The 13,299-nt window shown below is 29.6% G+C and overlaps 1 long non-coding RNA gene across 1 annotated transcript; it reads left to right on the forward strand.

Annotated features, from left to right (window-relative positions):
* Nucleotides 1–1,474: 1,474 nt before the first annotated feature.
* Nucleotides 1,475–5,901, forward strand: LOC119610892. The gene is made up of 2 exons (XR_005232023.1): nt 1,475–1,586; nt 5,687–5,901. It is a non-coding gene; the product is annotated as an uncharacterized LOC119610892 (long non-coding RNA).
* The last annotated feature ends 7,398 nt before the right edge of the window (nt 5,902–13,299 follow it).

Genomic DNA, 13,299 nt, shown 5'->3' on the forward strand with positions numbered 1-13,299 from the left:
AACAAAAGCTAATAATCCGATATCTTCATTCAGTTATGAAATATGAGCGTTTACGTGGTTATCGGAAAGTAAGTATTTTTCAAAAGTGGACCTTATATGGGAGCTATGACCAATAATGGACCTATACAGATCTACGTTAGAAATATGATTTCTGTTCATATTATATACATACATATGTACGAAATTTGATACCGATATTTTTGCCGAAGTTATTAACGATAAATCTATTTCCAAGAATATGTACAAAGGGGCTATGGGAAATTTTGAATCGTTTGTTTTGAGTTCGAACATATTTGATCCCTGGGCAAAGAAAATAACGTGTGACAAAATTCCTCCAATTATCTTTAGTAGTTTCTGAGAAAACTACTCAAGAATTAAAAAAAAAGTAATTTTTTCGAGGTAGTCTGAAATTCTTACTCATAACTTTTTACGTTGTAAACCGATTTGGCTGATTTTCAATTCCAAACTGCTCAGGACAATACTGCATATTTTCAGGAAATTTGGCAGATTTCTTTTGCTTAGTTTTAACGTGAGAATGTTTGAGGCAGACAGACGGATAGACAGACGGACGGACAGACAGACAGACGGACACAGCTAAATCGACTTAGAATTTCATAAGGAACCAGAATACACACGGAAAAACTTATAAATACCCTCTATCACCACTGATGATGGTGGAGGGTATAATACATTTTTATTTTAGTTAAGTACATTTTACTATTGATTTGTTTAATTAATCGCTATGTGTAATGTTAACTGATCAAGTTTTGAAATTTGCCAAATTTAAAGGGTTAAGCTATTACTAATATATAAAAAGAGTAACTAAAGAAAAACAAGACTAAAATATAAAATAAAAACAAAACACCAAAACAAATAAATTCTAACAGCACCCAAAAATCAGCGAAGCCGAAAATACACAATAGTTTTTTTTTTTTTTTTCTAAACATTATAAAAACTATACACACATTACAAGACAACAATAATGTTAGATTTGGCTAAAAAGAAAAAAATTAAAAAATATTATAACTAACGAATTGTGAGAGTAATAAAACAAAAATTTTACACTCACCCAAACACCGACAAAACAATGTCTAACTAACTAAATATGAAGCAATTTACCTTGAAATAACCATAAAGTGAATAGAAACTCACCATGAATTAAAAATACTTTAAAAATAATCATAAAAGCGTTAGTTAAACACACAACTAACAAACGTTAGAGTTCAAACTGTGGTGAGTTTAGGCACACAAGACAGGTAGAAAAAGTCTCCACTATTTAGAGTGTACTGCAAACAAACTGACTGATTTGAGTATGGAGTACTAGGTATGGATCATTATTACGTTTGGCCAGATAAACTTAAGCTTTATAACGTTTGTTAACTGTGTGGTAAGTAAAAAACGTAAATTCAATCTTAATACACACTACACAGGTAGGAGATCGAGCAAACCGACAGACAGACAGCTAACCAGACAAACACACCAGCTCAACAGATTGCAAATGAATGGAATATGGCTAAAACAAGCAAAACTTTTTGTTGCCAGTCGTGAGGTGGTAACTGAATAGAACGGGTTAACGTTACGGAAAGGTAATACAACAAAATTAAATCAAATACGCGATTAACAGAATAAAAATTCACAAAACTGTAGTTGCTAAAAACAAAAAAATATTAGAGAGAAAAAAAATGAGAAAAAGAGCAACAAATTAATAAAAATAAAGTGTTTTTAGTGGATGATCTAGTTATTAATAAACAAAATTATTATAAAATTGAATTGTTATAAAATCGAAACATAAATGAATAATAAAAGTTAAAAAAGATTTTTATATAATAAAAAATATTTAACAAAACTAGTTTGACAAAACCAAAAGAAAAATATATTTCGCAAAAAGCTGATCTAATGCTCTTAAGCTTTTTTATACTTTGTCTAAGTAGTGGTGTCTCTAATAGTGAATAGAGTATTAGAAACCTATACATACTTACAAACACACAACTCTATGACGTTAAACAAAATTTACATAAAATAATAAAATTAAACAAAAATATACAAAAGTGCTTAAAAGTAAAAAAAAATATTAAAAAATTCAATTGGCATTAAAAAACTAAAGCTTTTAATTGGCAAATAACAAAAAAATCTTGAAATAAACAAAAATTCATTGAATTTTCTTGAAAAATAAAGTTCAATAATTTTACTTTAACAAACCAACCCAAACTAAAGAAAAAAATTTAAAAAATACACCTTTAACTGGTTAAGTGTTTCAAAGCAATGAAGGTCATAAAACCAACGCAAACATTTTTGTGAAATAAAATATACAAGACAAAACTGAAACACAAATTTATCATCATTATTTAAAGAAAAGAAACCCACATAATAAACAAATTTATAAGGCAAAATAAAAATTAATATGAAAAAAAAAACACACACACAAAAAAAATAAATTAAATAATAGTTATATATAATAAGTGGTTTTAACATAAAAAGAAGGAAAAAATTATTGATTATTATTTTGTTTGGAGTTTAAAGGAAATCATTAGCAACCTAAATTATTCGTTTATTTTTTCTTAATCAATCTCTGGAACTAATTGTTTGCAAAAAAAAAAAAAAATCTTATTAAAAATACCTGTGCAAGTAATAATTGTATGTATAATTTAGAATTAACTTTAACATGGTTTAATTCAAATACACAGCTTTAAGTTATTGATTAGTATAATAAAGTTTAAATCTATTGAAGGCAGTTTTTATAACAAACTGATGATTAACATTAGCTACGAAATGTTTGTAGCAAATTTGTAGAGTATTAAACAAATAAGAGAGATACTTATATTCAGCGATATCGAATCTTTTGTACTCTTCACCATATAGCATTTTAGGTTAGGTATATTTAAGTTAGTCCCTAGTGGTCGCAGGAGTGTGTTTTGAAGTCACTTTCTGCTTTCAGAACTAAACCATCTGGTTTTATTTATGAAGCATAGGATATACTTCACACATCTCCGAGAAAGCTCCTCCATACCTGACAAGAAGAGAGCAGCAATGTGATGTTGGCAATAGCAAAGTAGATGCGATATCGTCTCAACTTCTTCCTCATTAAGACAACTTCTGCAGTAGCCATTATAAACAAGGCCTAGTCTCCCGGCATGAGTGCCTATGACACAGTGTCCTGCAATTAATTATACAAGCGTTCTTATGTGTAGTCTTGAACTAAGAGCATCATATAGAGGCCAAATAGACCTCGAGATCTGACAATTGGTTTCACTGAACCACCTGATTTGGGCTTTCCCAAACAGTTCCTTAAGAACAAGATTCTTACAGTTCGTAAGAGAGATACCAGTAAAAGCGTCGATTTCTTCCTCATCCAACTTCTCGCCGTTTATGGCTAATTCATTAACTATACAGTTACCCTGAAATTCATCATGACCCAGGGACCCATATTAGTGTAATACTAGAATATCTCGCTATCTCATTTAGAGATACCCGACATTCTTTGATTACACTAGATGTTGTGAAGACACCCGCTAGATATTTGTTAGAAGCTTTGCTGTCAGTATATATACATATATCCCCCGATATGTGATAGTACTTTAGCTAATTTGCTGCTCGTTTGATAGCAGATATTTCTACGACTGTCAATATATATACATATATCCCCCGATATGTGATAGCACTTTAGCTAATTCGGTGCTCGTTTGACAGCAGATATTTCTACGACAACACTATGTAATGTTGACAATGCAACGTTGTCAACATTGCTACAATTCGTTGTCGAAATCTAAATTTTATACACATCCGTTGTCTAAATATTAACAAACGTGGTAGATTTCGACAACGAATTCTGGCAATGTTGTCAACATTACATAGTGTTATCGTACGTATGTATATACTTTGACAACGGATGTTATTGAAAAATAGTTTGGTGTCAATTTGGTACCAGGCATGTATATTTCTTTTTCCCTCTGTGTAGTTACATCTGGAGGTGGTTGGGGTTCTAATTGGGAATTCCTCTGTGGAATCTTGGAGCAAAAGTGATTATCGAAATTGAGCTCCGTAATGCATTTTAAAAAAATATATTTTTTTTAATTTTTCATGCAATGACTGTGACAAATCCTTGGCCGACCATATGATACCCTATACCAGTGATCAGTATGTTAAAAATGTAGATTAATAGTAAAGCATTTAAGTCTATGTAGTGGCGTCAGATAGGCAGACAGACCCACTGCACTATAGTGGAGTGCTAATACGAATACCGAAACCGAATACCGGTTAAATGTTTCAATGTGTTAATCGTGATAAAACTGTAAGATTTCACAAAGAAAACAAATTATCATCAAAGTTAACTCCAAAGTTTACTCCATAACTTTGGAGTTAACTCTGATGGTAATGATGCTAATTTTAGATTTTTAAATATACAATTATTCGTTACTCAGTACCCAGTGTTTAGCACTTTGGCAGCACTACATTGAAGGCAATATTGTGTAGACTTTGTCTTAATTTGATTTTGTTTAATTTTTAAAAGAGTTAAATTTAATGTTTAAAGCTGATTTTGAAACCAGAGTAATTATAACTTTTGTATCGATTATAAGTTACTCAAAATTACAACTCTATTATCACTAATTGATTTTTTTTTCTGTTTGTTTGCAAATTTAATGATTTCATTTGTCTGGTTCAATTTAATTTGGGTTAATGGATATATACCAAAAACATAGTTAACAATTTCAATGACACTCTGTTTACATATCGATCGGTAATGAAGCAAAATATCTTAAGTCGTCTTATGATATTTTAATTTTTGTTGAAAAATCCATGATAATTCTAGCTAGAAATGAGTCTTTGGTTTCGATTGACGGATTTCGATCTTGCTTGAGAAAAGTGTGTCAAAATAGAGTTTATCTTGAGTAATGAAAATGTCTCTTCTCTCTATGATAAACTGAAACATTAAACAATATAATAGGCGATAAATTTTAAACCTAAATACATCATAGTAAATATTTTTCAATTATGCTTAATTTTAAAGTCGATTAAACACAAATTATTAAGGAAGCTTACTATTTCCCACAAAAATTAATTTTATTTATTTTTGCAAAAAAAAACACATAAATAACTTTTATTCACATAAATTGAAAATAAACTACAACCAAAAAAGATAAAAAACAAAATTCATCTCCCAAGGTAATCTAGGTTGCGTGTTTTTCCTTTTATTTTTATTTTATTATTTATTTTATTTTTTCTTTCTTTTTTACCTTTTTTTGTTAAACTGTGTTAATTGTATGTGCAATATTTTTTTAACATACAAAAAAATAAAAAAATAAACATTATAATGTTTTATTATTATTTGAACAAGTACTTGAAACTACTTATAAGTACAACAACTCAACAGCTACTACAATAACAAAAACAACAGCAACAACAACCATAATAATAATAATAAACATTGTAAAATGTAGTAGTTGTCAAACCAGACCCTAAAATTTATAAAATATACAACAACAACAAAAACTACAAATTCATATTAAAAATATTTATAATTTTAAACATCTTCAAATGAAAAAAAAGCAGAAAAAAATCACTCAAACCTTTCATTGCAACAAATACAACAACAACAAGTTTTCAAACCTTTTGGCCAAAAAAATATAAAAGTTTATAATTTTTTTCATGTTTGTTTATTTTTTCCACTTTTTTTTATTTTTTGTTATAGTGTTGAATTAAGTTTAAACTATAAGAAAGGAAAACTTCGTTTTTTTGGGAAAGTATATAATTTTGGAGACTTTTAAAAGAGAATTATTAAAAGAAATAAATAAAAAAAAACGTAAACAACCAACCAGTGGGGAGTTAATTTAGTTTAAGAGTCTGGCCGCAGTAACAGCAATAAAAACAACAACGAAACTTTTTAATGTAAATGCAAAAATTGTGGTAAGTTTAAAAGCTTTATAAACTATTAAAGTTATTTTTAGTTAATACTTATATATTTGAGAATTTTTAACCATTTTTATTAGGTTTAAGTGTCGTGTTAAGTTGTTAAAATGTATTTTTTTATGATTTTATTTAACATCTTTTAACATGTTTTGACGGCTATAAATGTCAAGGTGTTTTATAACACCTACACTTTTTTCGGTTTCTTTTTGGTAAATTACTTAATAATATTTGATTTTAAAAAGGATTTTTGAAAAGATTATTATTAAGTGTAAAGATAAATATAAAATTATGTTTGTAGATGTTTAATGGATTTATTCTAACGAAATTTTCTATATTTAACTCAAATTTTTAAAATTTGGTTAAACTTTTTTATTTTCTAATATCCTAGAGAGATCGAAGCTGATCTAGACTATTTGGCGACCCAGCAAAAAAAGAACTTCCAAAGAAGCGAAAAAGAAGTATAATTTACTCCATGGAAGTACTGAAAAAGACCTGAAGAAATGATGATTTTAACACAGGCTTGTTATTTTTTTTGTTTGATTCCAAATTCACTACTTCTGAAGTCATTCTGAAGAAGTAATTTTAATGCTTTTCTTTTGGAAGTTAATCGGAAGTGAAATTGTAGTATTATAGAATACAACTATTTTGACTGAAATAATATTAACATTAATTAGGTTAAAAAAAAAACATTTAATACAAAAGCCCAAATATAACATTTTTATCTCATAAAAATGTAAGAACAAAAAATATATCTTCAACATTGAAAATATATAATTATTTTCGCTTCTTCGGAAGTCTTTAAACATCACTTCCTCAGAAGGTAAAAAAATTCAGTTAGTGCTACTTTTAAAATGGTGATAAATGTTATTCTTTTGGAAGTACTTCGTTTTATTTTTGCTGGGGAGTGAGGCAGAACTCACCAACCACTTCCTTCTAAACAGTTTTAAACAGTTACTACAACATATGGCCATTTCATTTCTGGCCAGATTCTGAGCATATTTTGGCAAATGCTCGCTTGAAAAGAATAGTTTGAATTCAATACACTGATCTAGCCAGATTTTAGCAGATCATAACAGATATTTTTTTGGCCCCCCAAATGCAGAACATTACTTTAGATCAATTGATATTAGGCAATCGAATTGACAGGCCGGTCCTTTCACACACAATCTCTTATATTTCAGTTTATATAGTAAAACCATTTTTCAATCGCAAGTAATGATTCAGTGCAGCATGACGTTCATGCAAAATCATCATCCAAGCTCCTTCAATTCGTATGGTACCCAATTTCTCCGCTTCTGGATAAATCCTGCTGCTCGAAAACGTTTTGGAATTGTTGCATGAACAGCTAGTAATAAATTTCCAAGTTCTTGTTAAGTTTAACAACAATCTTCATGGAATAATGCCGCTAATTATTATATTTTTATGTATGATCGCATATTCTGATCATTTTCGGACAAATTCCACTTCAAACGAATCGGTTGCATGTTGTTTTTATCTGGCCAGATTTCAGCATTCTGTGAGAGATTGGACTCTTTTGTTGCCACCAAATGCAGAGCATTATCTTTGCGCCATGAATATTTGGCTTTGTTGTCTATAGTATTGCTTAACCAGGCTTCATATACGATCTCTTTCTTATTGTAAGTAGCATTTCAAACATGGAAAGGTATTTTACAGGGTCTCTCGGCTTTAGTTCGTATGATACCCAAACATATTTGACAATTGCTTGAGTAATGATTTTAGCTCTCGTGAAGACCAATTCTTCAAACTTGTTTGATGAGTGATTTTTGCTTATGAACCGCATAAAACAACTCTCGCATGTTGTAATTTATGGAACAGATTCACCATAAGTGTATTAACACTCCTTTGAAATGTGGGCACAATTTCCTATACATTGATATGAAAAAATGAACAAATCTATGTGCACATTATTAACTCTGTGTACTCAGTTTTTCATAATCAGCTCTTATGCTCCTGTAAAAGGACTTTAAAGTTTAAAGGACATACGGTTTCAAAAGATGGAATTCCATATTTATATTAAAAAAGTTGGTATTAATATTAATATCAAATGAAGCTGAGAACCTCTGCTTCAAAATAATATGATTTATTTCAATTCATCAGGATTAAAAAAGAAACGCAAGCTTAAAGAAAATTTGTCACAAAAAATTAGTTAAAAATTTTGGTTTCGAAAATAAGACCCCAGCTTACATTTGATATCAATATTAGCATCATAGAATACATATAAATATTTTAAATATTCGTTTGAAATAGTAAGACCTTTAAATTTTGAAGTCCTTTTTTAAGGACATAAGAGCTGATTATAAAAATCGGAGTACGCAGAATTGCTATAAATGGTATCTAGTTTCACATGCATATCAGCTTTTCCATGTGTGAAAGCTTTTTTTCAAAATTGTTACAGGGTGTAATATGTTTATATGGAAAATATAATACACGAGTCTAATAAACTAGAAATTTGCCTGTCATTTGGGCAGAAGGGGAAATATGCTTCATGGTGCACTTCTGCTGATACCGAGTAAGCAAATGATCGTTTTTTTACATGATCAAATTTTGAGTTCGCTCTTCAATCATACACCATTGTTCATATATCATATACATCATCAAAGTTTCATCGCATCATTACGTTGGTAAATTATTAGATCTTTTATCATTTAAATTTCAATCTTTAAGAAAACCAATTCCGAAAAATTAAAAATTGCTTAGGAATTCGAGAAATCATAATTACTACCAATAACATCTTCTGAGTCAAAACTTAAATTTTAAAATGTTTGATATTTAAAAAAAAAAAAGTAAGAATGTTATATTCGGCTATGCCGAATCTTATATACCCACCATCAAACCTCGTTTGACTCAAATAAAACTTACTTATGTCGAATTTTATCTGTATACTCGTATATTTAGGCCAGTTATAAGCGTTAAAGTAATTTTCTGAAGGGGACCTCATAAAATTTGGTAGACAGAATTTGGTTCGTATTAAATTTATTTGTGTCGAATTTCATCGCTACACTCGTATTTTTAAACCATTAATGAGCGTTGCAGTCATTTTCTGAAGGGGACCTTATATGGGGGGTAGGGTCAATCATCATAAAATTTTTTAGATAGATTTTGACTCGTATGAAACTTACTTATGTCGAATTTCATCTATATACTAGTATTTTTAAGCCAGTAATGAGCGTTAATATCATTTTCTGAAGGGGACCTTATTTGGGGGGTAGGGTCAATTATGGACCGATCCTCATACAATTTTGCATAGTGATTTTGGATCATAAGAAACTTACATATGTCGAATTTCATCGCTATATTCGTATTTTTAAACAAGTTATGGCTGTTAAAGCTGCTTTTCGAGGGGCCACTTGTATGGGGCCTATCCGAAAACGTGGACCCATAGTGCCCATTTTCAATACCAAACGAACCTTACCTATAAGAAATATTTATGTGAAATTTCAATCCTCTAGCTCTTTCCATTCGGACTCTATCGTGCTTTCAATAGACAGACAGACGGACAGACAGACAGACAGACAGACAGACAGACAGACAGACAGACATACAGACGGACAGACATGGCTAGATCGTCTTAGAATTTAATGAGGACCCATCATATATATACTTTTGTGGGTCTATGACCAATATTTCGATGTGTTACAAACGGAATGACAAAATCAATATACCCCCCATCTTTTTTGATGGTGGGTATAATTAATAAATAAGAACTCACGAATAATGTTTGTGAAAGCAGCCCACTACAATCTAGGTACTTAATATTAAGCATGTGATCTTAAAATTAAAACCCATATTAAGATATATCAATCTAACGTATCTTTTAAACCAAATACTCCGTTATATTTTATTTAACATATTTCTTTGCCGCTTAGATTACTAATCAATCAATCAAACATTTTGCAAATTCAATTCTATATTGTTTAAGATATTTATTTTCTTCTTGTTTTTAATACACAAGAATATAAAATTTCTTGTCTTACAAAAACAGTTTGTAGGCTACAAGACTTAATAAGTTAAGAATCAGTTGAATTGAAAAAAAACATACAAGAACTGTCAAATCAAGTTTCTAAATGTGGTTATAACTTTAAAAACACATAAAAAAGTAGACACGTTTAAATACATACATTTACACAATTACGAAAACGCCTACATGTAGTATAATTTTTTTTAAACATTATTTTATTAAAGAAATACAAGAAAATATCTACTAATGATTGAAATAATAATACTTATTGACTCGATAGCGTTGTTGATGATGGATTTACCATAAATGGTAGTGAGTCACCTTGTACCATTCTTGATCACAGTCACAGACATTTTTATAGTTTACTTTTTTAGTAGACATTTGTAGACATATTCTGTGATTGCAATTAAAATGTTAAATAAGAAGACAAATAATATATAAAGTTTGATTAAATAACCATTTAGCATCATCATCATCAGTATTTATATAAAAGCTTTTTAAACTTGTTGCAAGTATTATTCCCAAGTATGAATGAAATGGTATGCATTTTACGCTTTTTTTTATTTTTTTGCTAAAATGTTTGTTTACACACCCTGTTGTCTTGTTAAGCAACTTAAGTGACTCTTCTTTTGTACTTGTTTATACCCTATGCCACTATTATAACGAGTGTATGATGTATTTTTGATGATGTTTGTGCGGCATGTATTGCAAAATCAATTCAAAATTATTTCTATAAGCCGATTGACTGGCAGTGTCATATAAGTGTTCCAGAGTCATATCAGTTCGTCTATTTTTTTCGTTATGATCATAATCCTGTGCCTTCCAAAATTCTATTCTCGGTATCAGGATAAAAAATCTCAAAAATATATATGTAAATGCGATGCTACCTACATCATCCTTAAAGTATATCAATCCGCCTAGAATCACTTTCTGAATCGATTTAGCTATGTCCGTCTGTCCGTCTTTCCATCTGTCCGTCTATCCATCTGTCCGTCTGTGTGTCCATATAAACTTTGTGAGCAGTCTACAGGTCACAATTTTCAAGAAAATTTGATGAAATTTGGTCTATTGAAAATAGTTAAAATCGGTCCATTCTTTCGTATAGCATCCCTACAACCGTATCACCTCCACCGATAGGGCTTTTGACCTCTTAAATATGTTCTTGTATCACTTCAAAAGTCGCAAAACTTAGTTTTATATAAGTCTTAATAATACTGCTGATTTTCGTAATGATCGGGCCTTATTTGACCCTATCCCCCATACAAAGTCCCCTTCAGAAAATAAATTGATGATTAAAATTCACTTATAAACACTAATATCATGATGATATTGTGTATAAATAACTAACCTAACCTAAATCCCTCTACCAAAATAATAAGGATAGCACCATATTAACCCCCAGCCCCCATATAACCCCTCATTTAAAGAATCCCTTTTTTGTCAACAAAAATATTTCTGAATTAAGTTAAAAATAAAATTAAATTATTTATTATTAAAAAAATAATAGACATTTTTAATCACTGGTGTAGGGTATCATATGGTTGGCCATACCCGACTATAAATTCTTATTTGTTTTTTTTAGAATTTTTTGCTCTCCTATGTCCGTCAACTTGTTGAGTGTAGTGTGCAATTATAACACGCGCGTTGAGTACGGATCAGTTTTTTTTTCTCTACTGTTGTTTTGCCTTCTTGTTGTTCTGTTTTAGTACTTTAGGTTTTCGTTTTTGTTGAAAGGCGTTGAATGTCGACGTCAAATCTATCTTGATTTGTTTTACATTTTTATGAATGTGTCTTAGACTAAGTACTAGATGTATGTACTCACAACCACTTGTATATAAGTTTGTAGTTTTTTTTGTGGTCTTGTCTATAAATATACCACCACTCATACGTTCATATATATTGCTTTTGTTATTACATATTTAAATATGTATGAGTTGGTGTCTGTAAATATTTCAATCTAACAAATACTTTAAGCCAACCTAATATTACCTTAACTCTTGCTGGTTTATTTGTATTTTAAAGTAAAGACAAATAAAAATAATTTTTTTTCTCTGATTTGTATATGAAAGCTAAAGTCTTAAGTAAATAGCGCAGATTTAGAATAGACCCCATTGGGAATTTTTTGCAAAAGCAGAAAAAAAGGATAAAAACTAATAATTCAGACATGAATTATGAAGACATAAGACTAATTTGTTTAAATTTTAGCATGTCTCTGAGAGACAGGGCCAGTCATAATAGGGTTCATCCTGAGCCCAGAAGAATAGACTATATATATATGTATATTAGCAATGTCCATTAAAGCGAAAACACTACACAGAAGGAAAAAAAAATATACACGCCTGGTACCAAATTGACATCAAGAAGTTTATAATTTTTCAATAACATCCGTTGTCAAAGTATATATATACGTACGACAACATTATGTAATGTTAAAAACATTGCAACAATTCGTTGTCGAAATCTAAATTTTATACGCATCCGTTGTCTAAATGTTAACAAACGTGGTAAGCTCACTATTGACAAACAATCCGTTAACGCTTGTTAACATTTAGATAACGGATATGTATAAAAGTTAGATTTCGACAACGAATTGTGAGGTTTGTTATCCAGTCAATCTTTCTTTGGAGAGTTAACCAAATTTTATTAATATAAACCAAAGTGAAATTTTCCTACCGGATTTGCGACCAGAATAATGATTTTAAAACCAACATCAACAGGGTATTAAAAAAAAGACAGACACATTTAAACAGTCGGTGTCTGCAAATGTGTATTTGTTTGCTTTTTTAGACAAGCCGCCTTTGCATTATTAAGCAAATTGTTAAGTATTATAAAAAATACACAAAAGTGAAATAATAATGCGTAGGCAGTTTTGACCATTCCATTTGAAAAAAAAATTTTTTTTTTGATACGATTTTTTTGTTTTGCACTCTTAGCCAATCTACGCAATTTAAGTTTAATACACTCTATATAGTAAAAACAGCTTGTTATAATCATAAAAAAACCAACAAAATTTCCTTTAAAATTAGTCTCAGTTGAAAGATTTTTTAAAAGTTTTTTTTTTTTTGGTTTTTGAATTTCACAAGAAAATCATTATTATTTAATGTTTACAGCAGTAACAAAAAAAATTCAAACTTCACTATATGTAGTCATATAAGAGTAGATAAATTTAATAGAGATAGAGTCAATGTTTCACCATCACTATTTCCGTAATGGGAAGAGGGTTATTTATAATAGAAAAATACAATTTATTAGTTTTATATTTATTCGGGTGAAGTCATTGACCTGCTGCTATAATTTTAATTTACATAATTTTCGTTGTTGCTGTGTCTCGCAGCTTGTTGTTATTTTAAAGTATAGGTCACTTTTGGGGTTCATTTAAATTATATATTATTTTGTTAATGCTATTATTTTTTGTT

Source organism: Lucilia sericata, unplaced genomic scaffold, assembly GCF_015586225.1.
Source record: "Lucilia sericata isolate MDLA Ls3-8-SP2 unplaced genomic scaffold, ASM1558622v1 Contig001303F_arrow, whole genome shotgun sequence".
Classification (NCBI taxonomy): domain Eukaryota; kingdom Metazoa; phylum Arthropoda; class Insecta; order Diptera; family Calliphoridae; genus Lucilia; species Lucilia sericata.